The sequence below is a fragment of the Theobroma cacao genome, chromosome 2 (assembly GCF_053813885.1).
Source record: "Theobroma cacao isolate CCN51 chromosome 2, ASM5381388v1, whole genome shotgun sequence".
Classification (NCBI taxonomy): domain Eukaryota; kingdom Viridiplantae; phylum Streptophyta; class Magnoliopsida; order Malvales; family Malvaceae; genus Theobroma; species Theobroma cacao.
In genome coordinates this window covers 20,324,294-20,337,468 of record NC_142640.1, presented here as the reverse complement: position 1 = coordinate 20,337,468, position 13,175 = coordinate 20,324,294, and the positions used below count along the sequence as shown (strand labels likewise).

General features: G+C 33.9%; 1 long non-coding RNA gene across 1 annotated transcript; it reads right to left on the bottom strand.

The window, feature by feature from the left end:
- Window positions 1-10,430: 10,430 nt before the first annotated feature.
- On the bottom strand, window positions 10,431-12,251 carry LOC148764141 (uncharacterized). Its single transcript, XR_016024414.1, has 3 exons — window positions 12,187-12,251; window positions 11,457-11,541; window positions 10,431-10,688 (listed from the first exon to the last, which is right to left on the bottom strand). It is a non-coding gene; the product is annotated as an uncharacterized LOC148764141 (long non-coding RNA).
- Window positions 12,252-13,175: the final 924 nt, after the last annotated feature.

Below are 13,175 nucleotides of genomic sequence, written 5' to 3'. Positions count from 1 at the left end.
GGTTCAAGTTAGTCCAAAAAGATCTAGATACAGCACTTGCAATGGCCTAGAGGTTGTAACATCATTCTTAGATTTAAAAGAGCTTTTCCTATGTTTGCCTTTGGCACATGCATCGCAAAGTCTATAATTCTCAAAGTTCAATTTAGGTAGTCCTTTTACTAAATCTAAAGAAGATAAATTTGAAATTATGTGCAAGCTTGCATGTCCAAGTTTTCTATGCCTTAACCAACTATCTTCATTTTTATTATATACATTGCTTGTGCTAGGAACAGCATGATTAGAGCATCAACACAACGGAATAAAAAAATTAAAATAAAATAAAAACCATGCCTCCTACCTTTGGATCACCTTCGTTGTTTAATGCAAAGTTAAGCACCACACAAAATCAAACAAAAGTTTTACCTTTCCAAATGATATCGTAATCAAATGGATTCTTTTTGGTGACAAAATGTGAACACCTTTTGTGTAAAAGAATTTTAGCCACTCAATCGTTTGGCCTCCAATGATGCACACACAATTGCAACGGATCCTTCTCAAGGAGAGAGCTTTATGTCACGAGCATGTCCTAGCAAGTGGACAATAATTTGTCATCTTTTCTTCTTTGATTTCCAGCAAAGAATCAAAGGAGAAGTTTTCAAAAGAAAATAAACTTCTCAAGAGTGGCAGCACTCAAGAGAAAATCCCTTTTTTTTTCTCTTTAAAAAAGAGTGGCTATAATGTGATATTTATATCTAGGTTTAACTTATTGAAATTTGCAAAATATATCCTTAATATTATAACAATTATAATATTTAAACAATACCTAATTAAACTTTTTTAATTAGGTCCTTAGTAGTTAAAACCTAGAATTTGATTTAAGTCTAACTTAAATCATCACACTCTCAATTTAATCCAAATTACAACCTTTGTGTTTGACCCATTAGGTTCCTAACATGTTGGCAATGGAATTGAATTATAATATTGTTAATTAATTAATTTAAATGAACCATATTCAATTTTAAATTAACTAATTCAATTCCACAGACCATGATTGGCATCTAGCAATGCATCACGGCCACCTAATTTTTAGGAGAGTCAAAGATTCTTTGACAACCTTTCAGTGTACAGTTTTTTAGTGCAATTCATTCCCTCATCATATATCCCGAAGATGATAAAAGATTGGTGCAATGCCTACTCTTATTGATCTCCATATTTGTTCTTGTAGTTAGATCATTAGCTTTTTAGAGACTTATGAAACTTATTTCATAATCTCCTAATCACCTTGGCCAAGGATTTAATTAAGCTAATATCAAACAAGAACTAATGAGATATTTCCCTTTGAATCACTTGGGGTGATGATTCCTATCTTGACCACTCATTTGCCTTCATATGTTTCATATTATACTAAAAAACATCTTGTTTTAGCATCCTTGATTAGGCACCCATAAGGATGAAATCAAAGCATAGTACTCCAAATACAAAACAACTTGGTGTCTCAAGTCTAAGGAGTAGTTACACAACTGACACATGAGAAGTATTGTATAGACACTTGAGTGAAATACCAAAGGCATTTCTCATAGCGGGTCATGTTCAGTGAACTCACTATCCCATGGCAAGCACCCACATGCTAGTTCCAAGTATCTCTATACTTCAACTTATGAAAACGATTGCTTATTTCACAAGTAAGGAACATAACATGTGCCAATCTTTGAGCATTATTGATGCCCTGTCTCAATATACAATGATCAGGAACTTTAGGAACAATGCTTTAATGCATAAGGATCTCATAATTGTATCCCAATACAATTCCTTTGCAAGGCATATATAATTCCGTGGGCTTTATCTACATAAGTACAAAAAGTAATTAAATCACAAACTTATGGATAAAGAACTAGCTCAATGTTATTATGTATAACAAAATGTCAAATATGAATATCTCAAAATTGCAGTTCCCATACAACCATAGATTGGCTTGAAGGGCTTATACTAACAGCTTGAGCATAAATCATCTAGACATACAACATTGAAATTACCTTGACAATTTCCTAAAAAACAAAATTTTATTTGTTCTAATGTCAACAACATGGCAAAACTCTAAAACCTCTATCACATAATTGACTAATACTTAACAAATTATATTTAAGACCATTTACAAATAAGACATTCTCAATTTAATGTGAGGAATCTATACCTATTGTACCAATACATTCTATATGACCTTTTAAGTCATCTCTAAAGATTGTATTTCCTCCTTTCTTTGGTTTCAATTCTTTAAATGACTCTTTGTTCCCAATCATGTGTCTAGGGCATCCACTATCAAGGTACCACATTCTTTTTCGTAGTGCGCTCGACTTAAAGCATGTGTGTTTAACCTACAAAGAGAAATTTCAAAAATTTGATTTTGGAACCCAAACTTTCTTGGGTCCATATGAGTTAGTGCTTTTGGTTCCCATTAGAACCCATTCCAATTTTACTATTTTGCCATGTAAAGGTTTGGTTCCTTTTGGAACCCACACACTCTTGACAACTTTTCCTTTATATGTAGTGATCCTCAAAGGACAAAAGTAAATGGAATGTCCCACTTTATGACAGCAAATGCGTCTAGTGAATGAATCATGTTTTTCATTTTCTTTGACAAAAAAGTTCTTTCAATAAATTTCCTTTTAAGTAACATCATGACTTAGTCATTCTTTATCAAAGAATGCGCTTTGTGTTTCTAACATGTCATTCAATTTTTGTTGACTCATCTGAAATTTTGAAAACGACTCATGCAAGTTTTCGTTTTTCTTCTTCAATTCATTTCTCTCAATTTTCAAGTCCTTCACTATGCCTTCTAGCTCAATCTTTGCCTTGACTAAAATTTCATTATCCCTTTTGAGTTTGGATATAATACTCTTATATTTCAATGTCTTCTCCTCAAATTCAAAAACTAGATTATCATATGCATCTTGTGGTTCATGAAATGAATATGAGTTCTCATATAAAATACATGAGCTAGAATTATAAGAGGTAGAGCATGCCTTGGAGTTTTCAATTTCCATGAAACAAAGGTTAGCAACTTCTTCTTTTTCATCTTAAGAATCATCACTATCGCTCCAAGTGGCAACCATTGCTTTCGTCTTGAAGCTCTTTGGGGTGCTTTTCTTGTTTGGGCATTCAAACATAGTGTGTCTTAATTTTCTACACTCATAACATATCAAGTGATCCTTGCTATGTTCTCCCTTAGGCATATCCCTCCTAAGGGGTCTGCTACCTTCATAGTTCCTTTTCATAAATTTGCTTAACCTTTTAGCTAGCATGGCTATGCCTTCATTCTCCTCACTATCATTTCTCATGCTTCTTTCTTCTTCCTTAATTGTGGATTTTAATGCCATCCCGTTTTTCTTGGTGTCCTCATTCCTTTAATCATCTCTCACTTTCATGTTTTCAGGTCATTTCATAGGTGAGTAAATATCTTATCAACTCTTCTGGTTTGAAGTTGTTTAGGTTTTTTACTTCCTTGATGGCTGTCACTTTTGGTATCCATGATTTTGGTAAGCTATAGAGTATCTTCTTAACTAGTTGAGAATTTGGGAAGTCTTTTCCTAAGGCCTTTAATCCACCAACTATGTTTGTGAATATCTCAAATATTTGGTTCATAGTTTCACCCTCTTTCATTATAAACAACTCATAATCATGTGTAAGCAATCCAATTTTGGATTCCTTAACTTGATTTGTTCTCTCATATGTGGTTTCTAAGGTATCTCAAATTTGCTCTACGGTTTCACATATGGCTACATTGTTGAACTCATCAGCACTAAGAGAGCATAAAAAGGTGATGTATGCCTTATTATTTGTTTGTATCAATTTTTTTTCTTTATCATCCCATTCTCTCTTAGTTTTAACAATAATCTTTCCATTTACTTCCTTGTAAGGGACATGGGGACCATCTAAGATGACATTCCAAATCACAAGATCCATGGATTGAATGAACATCTCCATTCTTTTTTCCCATAAGGATAATTTGTACTTGAAAACATTGAAGATCTTTAGATTAAATGTCCCTTCCCAAGACTGATTGCAGTGATATCCATCTAGAGATGTTGAGCTTTGCTTTTGGATCACTCAAGGTTGTTAAACATGCAAAATTGAGCCCTAACTCTAATACCAATTGTTAATGCAATAAGCTCAATGTGAATAGTTCTAAAAGGGGATGAATTGGAATATTTTAAATGTTTTGAAAATTTTCATTTCAATTTCAAGAAAATAGAGTTCTTTCAAGTCAAAACCCCGTTTTGAGAATAAACAAGATGATTGATTTCTTATCAAATAAGGGAAGTTAGAGACTCAAATGAGATTAAAAGAGTGAAAGAGAAAAATCAACACAATTAAATACAATGCCTCCTTACGTACGTCGTCTCCCTTAGATTTAATAAGAAGTTTAAAATCCACTATTAGAAAAAGATTAAATACAATGCCTTTTGTTGATCAAGTACAACCTTTCAATACGATGCCTTTTTATAAATAAAGCACAATCACTCTACCTTTTATCTTGGTTAAGGTATAACCACTCATACTACCTTTTCAATCGATTAAGGTATAAGCACAACTACTGAAGTGAATACAATGAGAGAAACATAAGTGCAACTAGAATGCCTCTTAAAAGTTAACTAGCAAGTTAAGATAATGTTTGGTGTAGAACAGAATAAGCAATAAAGGCTCAATAAATGATACAGTTGAAGAATTAAATGTTAGAAGAGGAATACAAAGCGTATTATATGATTTGAGCAGAAATCTTCTCTTGGAGTTGTGTTTCAAAATATTGCAACCTTTATAAATGTGGTAGGAGCTTGTATTTATCATTGTTAAAGGTTCTGAGGTGGTTAAACGAGCATTTATTTCAAAAATAACCATTTTTCTCTTCATTCTAAGTTCCAACAATCATATTGTATTGATGCATGTGTGAATGTATCGAGACATTGCTACTTTTATTTTTGAATTTCGACTAAAATGTATTTATACATTTTGGGATGTATCGATACATTTAATCCTGGTTGTAAGGGTTTAAACATTTTGTTGGAAATGTATCAATACATTTGTTAATGTATTGATACTTTTGAACCAGTAAGCATTCTATTGAAAATATATCCATAAAATTGATGAATGTATTAATACTTTTAAGTCAATTAGCATTCTATGGACTTTCTATAGACACATTTTGAGAATGTATTGATATATTGAGTTTGAATTTTCAAATGTTGACTTTTCTTAAGAACATGTATCAATACATGAAGAGCATGTATCGATAGAGTTGGACCAGAATGCATTTTTCACATTCCTTTTTCATGGTTTTTCTTCTCAGACTCATTTGAAAGTGTTAAAGGATGTCTAAACTTGATATTTTAAGACTTAAATGAAATTTTGATCATTTACTTTTGTCATTTTAACATATGGGATCAATTTGAAAGCTATAAAGCTAACAAAATTTCATCTTGAATTTTGACGCTCCAATCTTATCCATTCGTACCACCTCTTTCTTGGTCACCAAGTTTTTGATTCTCCCTTTTGGTGCTTCAAGAACTAATATCTTCTCCATGTAAAATCATTTCTTTGTCATTAGACTTATGCTCTATGGTTCATTCTTTACACATATCTAACTTTTACTATTTAAAGATTTGATTCTTTCTTCTTAATATTTCTTCCTTCTACATTCGATTCTCCTAAAATTGATTCTTACACTTTGAGGTGTCGATTCTTCTTAATTCTTGAAATTCTTGTCTTCCAAGAACCAACTTTTTCTTTTCTCAGAATTGATTTTTCACTGTTTATGTTTGCTTAAGAACTGATTTCTCCCATCTTCAGAATTGATTCTTCCAATGATAAAGAAATAAATTTTGCTTTCTTTTCATTGAAAAATCAAGTCTTCACATTTGAGAATTTGATTTTTAGGCTGGCACTTTGTGTCACATCCCATTTCGGGAAGGATCGCGACCCGCGTATGGGCTAGTCATCCATTGCATTCACAAACATAAATTCATCCATAATCAAAATATGCAATAATTTATCAAGGCCACCTCTTCATGGAACTTCTCAACGTAAAGTGTAGTTTTTATCATATATCATGAAAATATTCATAACATTAATCATTTGTGATTTGACGCGTATCCCGTAGCCATATTGCTATGGTTCATCCACCATAGTCTTAACATCAACATGCACTTATATCCAGGGCTTAACACAATATACGGATGCAAAAACAAATTCATCAATATTATTTACATAACAAAGTTCATTATCAACAAGACAGTTCAAGACTAGACTAGACACACTACGGAGTGTACAACACTACAAGGCTAGAAAGAAGGCTCTACCACACCTACCACGAACAAGCTGGGCTACTACTCCACAAGTCACCTAGCCAAGCAACTTACTAATCTATAAAACAAAATAGGGGAAAATAATGTCTGAGTCACAAAAACTCTGTGAGTGGATATGAGAAAGGAGACAAGCATAAAAGGAGAAGTTCTGTAATAAACCATAATTTGCAAAACAACATGATAATCATATAAACCATTTCAATAGCCATAAATTCATTTGATAACTATAAATTCTTTGAATAATATAATAACTATATACCAGCTCAACTTATAACATTTACAAGGAGATAACGGAGGTAGTCTACAAACCTTCAAGCTCAACATTAAACATTCAGGTCAAGATTGTATTATTTGTTGACAACTCATCTCATCATTTCCATATAAATACAATAATCACCAATCACCATTCATAAGCTTCACAACACCCATAGGAAGATAACACATCAATACATGCCATTAGCAAAATTTGGGCTGAATGGGAGCTTTTGGCCAACTCAACCTAGTGGTATTCTTACCTTCATGCTGAGATTCATAAAGAAGAGAAAAGTGGTACAATGCCCAACTTAACCTTATGGTATTCTTACACCCACACCATAACTAAAGCCAATATGAAAAAGGGAAAAGGTGGCATGTTGGCCAAGCTTAACCTTGTGATATTCTTAGCCCTATACCAAGACTCATAAAGAGGGGAAACGTGATAAGATGCCTAACTTAACCATATGGTTTCCTCACTCCCACACTAGGACTAGAGCCAATCTCTACACAATCACAATTCCATACAATATCATGCCACAATCAAGCATTAATAACAAATCATGTCAATTTCATAAATCATGAAAAAGTGCAGACATTCACAAAACTCACATGCAAGAGTATTTTCAACCAACCACAATCACTATCTTAACTAATATCTCGTACCCATACTAGCCCGAAAACTAGAGTAATCGACAAAAATGTTCAAAACATTGAAAGAGCTTGTCTTCCTTTATTAAAAACTACTACATAATAGAATATTTACTTATACATAATAGTTTTGAAAGCTATTTCCAAAACATTTTGTCATCCACAAACATATTTTTTATTTATGGAAAACATGCTCATCAATAATATGTTAAATCATTCAACCATGCTTTCAACTTTAAATACTAAAATATTTTTGAAAGTGGTGTACCCACTCACTGTCACATCCCATTTCTGATAGGGATTGTGACCGGCGCATGGACCCAAACGAGCATAACCCGTTAGGCCCAAGCAAGCCTCCTATCATAACATCATCAAACAATCATCATTTCATGTGAAAGCATCATATCATATCCATTAACGTACATAATTGTAATACATACATTCTTCAAACTTATTACACAATAAAGGAACTTCTCAACTTACTTGTGTAAGCTCAACTTAATACATCTATATGTGTATTAACAAGTGCCATTGTCATAATGCACAATAATATAAACATTAAACATCATCAACACCCTTGAGTGTCCATAAAGGCTCTCGAGCCATCATCATGATTTCATACATAACATTATTCATATACGATGCCCAAACATTGGCGATATTAGCATAAACATGTTCAAAGTCTATAAACATAACAAAAATTAGAGACTAACTCGTCAGCGGAATGTGACCGACACTCTAGGCGCCAAGTGGTTGCTAGACGCCTATTAAGGAATGAAGACAGTGCTAGGAATGGCATGATTAGAGCATTAATGCAGTGGAGTAAAATAAATTGAAATAAAAAAACAACATGCCTTCTACCTTTGGATCACCTTGGTTATTTAATGCAAAGTTATGTACCACATAAAATCAGAAAAACAATGTATCTTTCCAAGTAATATCGTAATCAAATGGATTCTTTTTGGTGATAAAACATGAACACCTTTGGTGTGAAAGAATCCTAGCCACTCAATCGCTTAGCCTCCAATGATGCACACATAATTGTAACGGATCCTTCTCAAGGAGATAGCTTTATGCCACGGGCTTGTGCTAGCAAGTGGACAATGATTGGTCCTCTTTTCTTCTTTGATTTCCAGCAAAGAATCAAAGGAGAAGTTTTTCAAAAAAAAAAAAACTTCTCAAGAGTGGTAGCACTCAAGAGAAAAATCTTTTTTTTTTTTGTTTCCTTCACCTCTCTTAGAAAAAAGAGTGGCTATAACGTGATATTTATATCTAGGTTTAACTTATTAAAATTTTCAAAATAAGTCCTTAATATTATAACAATTATAATATTTAACCCATACCTAATTAAACTCTTTTAATTAGGTCCTTAGTAGTTAAAACCTAGAATTTGATTTAAGTCTAACTTAAATCATCACACTCTCAATTTAATCCAAATTGCAACCTTTGTGTGTGACCCATTAGGTTCTTAACATGTTAGCAATGTGTCCCGACCCAAATTTCGGGCCATGACCGGTGCATGGGCCCAATGGACATAGTCCACTAAGCCCAAGCAAGCCTATCAAATTATTCTACTCATCATACCATCAAGTATTGTTAAGTCACAAATTGTAACTTTAAACCAAAGTAGTAATATACATTATCAACTCGTACTAGCATTACTCATTTAAAATATACATACATTGCCTACAACATGTATCTTAATAATTTACATCAAGTTTGTCTATACATCTCAAAAAGAAGACTCGATTTCCAGCGGAGGGACTCGGATGAATGTACCGTTACTGAATGCCAAGACACCTACCAAAAGATGGACACAAGTCTACAAGGATACCTCGTCCTAGTTACCGGCTGCCTCGTGATCTAAAAACATGAATTTGAAATGGTGAGTATAAACCCAGTGAGTGAACAAGGAAGGGAACAAGCAACAACAAAGGAAAATTTAAAATCATGATGCACTAGTTTCAAAACAATGCAATTTGGTTCATTCCTAATAAAACCCCTTATCGAGCCCTTAAGTGATTAATCATTTGAAAATCATGAACCCATACATAGCGAATCATTTGAAGAATGAAAGCTTCAATATTGCACAAGCAAGTCAAATACGACAACGAATCTTCACTGCAGCGGAAAGGCATTCTCGCTGCAGTGACGTTGGAATTTAGTTATTAACCGAATGAGGGTTTCTCAACTGGTCAAGGCTTTCTCACTAAACCTCCTCATTTTAAACTTAACTCTTTTAATCCTTAATGTTGGAAGTCCATGCTCCCATATGGTAGTAAAGAAGTGAAAGATAGGGCAGCAATTGGACAAGATAAGAGACCAAAACAGAAGGTTTTTCACTACAGCAAAATTTCTACCCAGAAACAGAATGTTTCTCGCTGCAGCGAAATTGCAACCCAGAAAACAGAAAGTTTCTCACTGCAGCGATAAGCTACAGTTTCATTCTCGCTGCAATGAAAATGCATTCTCGCTGCAACGAGTTTCTAGCTAGCCTACCTTTTCAAAACCTGAGAGTTTCTCGCTGCAACGAAATACAAGGCATCAATGCAAAATTTACCTTTCTCCCAAAGGAAAAACCACAATGCCAAAAGGTCCAAACCAACATGAAAACACATAACAATTTCTCAAGGTTTAACATGTCAAGTTTCACATGCATTACAACCATAACCCATTATCCATCAATTTCCTATAACACACATGTTTACATATATCTATATACATATATACCCATCATCATCATCACACCATCCCATCATCATCATCATCACCAGCTCATGCGCACTCCCTACTCGCACATGGCTGGGTCACCACCGGGTTATGCGCACTCCCTACTAGCACATAATCGGGTCATCCTCGGTTTATGCGCACTCCCTACTCGCACATAGCCGAGTCAATATAATTACACAACATTATGCTCAAGCATATATGTATATCAACATAATGCAACCACATAGAAATTCATAATAATCACATTTCATAACATAAATCTTTTCTCAAAAGCTTGTTCCCAAGGCATTCATTTTCATGAAAAATTGTATAAAATCATTCAACCACTTTGTCAAATCCATCATATTCCCAAAATCAGTTTTGAAGGTAGTCCACTCATGTCACGACCCAAATTTCGGGTCATGACCGGCGCATGGGTCCAATGGACGTAATCCACTAAACCCAAGCAAGCCTATTATTTATTTTACTTATGATTCTATTTATTATCACTAAGTCGTATTTCATGACTTTGAGTCAAAATAGTGATACACATTGCCAACTCGTACTGGCATTACTCTTTTAAAATTTACATTTAAGTTCATCTATACATAACAAAATAATACTCGACCTCCAGCGGAGTGACTCGGATGGATATACAGCTACCGAATGCCGAGACACCTACCAGAAGATGTACACAGATCTACAAGGACACCTCGTCCTAATTATCGGCTACCTCGTGATCTGAAAACATGAATTTGAAAATGGTGAGTATAAACCCAGTGAGTGAACAAGGAAGGGAACAAGCAACAATTAGGAAAAATTTAAAATCATGATGCACTTGTTTCAAACAATGCAATTTAGTTCATTCCTATTTAAAACCCCTCCAAACCCCAGAGTTTTTTTTCGCTACAGCGAGCATGAATTTCGATGCAGTGAAAACAAGGCAACAAGATAAACATTTTTCCTCACTCAACAAAAGCCATCCTACTAAACTAATAAAATCAACCTAACATTCATGAAAATTCTCAAAGTATAATGTGTCAAATTTTACGTACATTACAACCATAAATCATTGTCCATCAATTTGCTATATCACACACATTTACATATGTATATATATATACGTATATACCCATCATCATCATCTCACCAACCCATCATCATCATCACCAGCTCATGCGCACTCCCTACTCGCACATGGCTGGGTCATCACCGGATTATGCGCACTCCCTACTCGCACATAACCGGGTCATCCTCGGCTTATGCACACTCCCTACTCGCACATAGCCGAGTCAACCTAATTACACAACATTATATTCAAGCACATATGTATATCAACATAATGCAGCCACATAGAAATCCATAATAACCACATTTCATAACATAAACCTTTTCTCAAAAGCTTGTTCCCAAGGCATTCATTTTCATGAAAAATTGCATAAAATCATTCAAACACTTTGTTCAAAACAGTCATATTCCCAAAACAATTTTGATAGGCAGTCCACTCACAGGTGTCGAAAATTCGGATTCCGGGTGAACTCTGACTAATAGTCCTCAAGCGTAATTCCTTTGCCTTTTCCGGACGTCTCACCACCTTGACAAATAACCAAGTCGAGGAATTTACCATATTGTCCCTAAATTGATATAAATTAATTTAAACTACTAATGCTTGATATGTAAATGCACAAATATACCCGATTACCGCTTAATCACGGTATCGATTAAATTCGACCGATCACCCGATTAATCGACGATTGTGTCCAAATCACCTCTAAATTAATTCATTTCTCCTCTAATACCTTAATTTACCACATACATTTAAATAAAGCCAAATTCAGCATTAGAACCCTCACAATTCCTTATAGAAAAAAAATTTGGTCATTTGGTGTACTAGCATCGAATTTTTTCTACATAACTGTTTCACCTTACTTCATCATTTTCCATGCCATTTTCCTTGAAATAAAAACAATCCCCCATTGATATTCAGCCCTCATGGTTCAGCCAACAAGGAACCCTAGAGAAATTAAATATTTCTTTAGTGTTTTTGTTCATAACCATGCTTAACTATCTCTAAACACTAACATAGTCTAAAATCAAATTATTCCAACAACAATTCCTCTTCCATACCCATTTTTCAGAATTGAATTCATCATGATAACTCAATATTCAACCATGGAAATCAAGAACAAAAGCATGGGTAAGCTAGGTATCAAGGAGAATTAAAGAAATTTTAACTTACCTAGCTTGTTTCCTTGATTTCTTCACTTTTTCTTTGAATTTCCACCTAGGTTTTCTTGTTTTTCCTTTTGTTCTTCCTTTTTTCTGGTTGCTGGATGTCTAGGCCGAATATGGTGAGGGAATTGGGGATTTAATGGGCTGATTTCTATAGAAAATAATAAAATAATCAAGCATGCCATGTGTCACATGCTTATTGGCCAAAATTTTAACTTTTTGACTTTTTCTTCTTAATTTTCCACCACAAATATTCTGGTATTTATCCAATCCTACCATAATTAAAATCCCTTGGTCTTGACAAGTGCTGGGCCGAAAATTTTACTGATTTGCCCCCGAGACAAAAAAAATTACGATTTTGCCCTTATACTCCGAAATGTACCGGAATCTCATTATTTCTACTTTTCAACCTAAAATAACACTACTATTGATCAATATTAACCAATTGGGGCAAAAATTGTTTAAAAAAATTTTCGTTTAGTCCACTAGTGGCAAAATTACCATTTTGCCCTTCTACTCTATAAATACCGGGAATCACAATTTTTCACTACTAAACATCATTTTATACTCCAATAATCATAATTATATTTCATATAATTATTCTTGGTCAAATGTGATCAAATCTTGGCTAAAAATCTCCATTTAATCATCAAATGGTAAAATGACCGTTTTGTCCCTAATTGGTCAATTTTCTGATGGACTCCAAACTGGACCTTGAACTCCAAATCACTATTCTAAACCATTCTGTTGGTTTTAAAATTTTCAAATTCCTCTTAGAATTTCTATTTGAACTAGTTCAAGGCTCGATTTAACTTAGTTGTACCACTCGATACAATACCGTCTTTTAATCGAGCTTGACAGGGTCTCACAACTCACTAATTGATTGTAGAACTTTTAATTGTCTCAAATTCCCCTAATGATCGAATTGGAATGATGGTGCTTCCTTAAAAACCTAGGATCACATTAACATAAACAATAGATTAATTTACACACTAT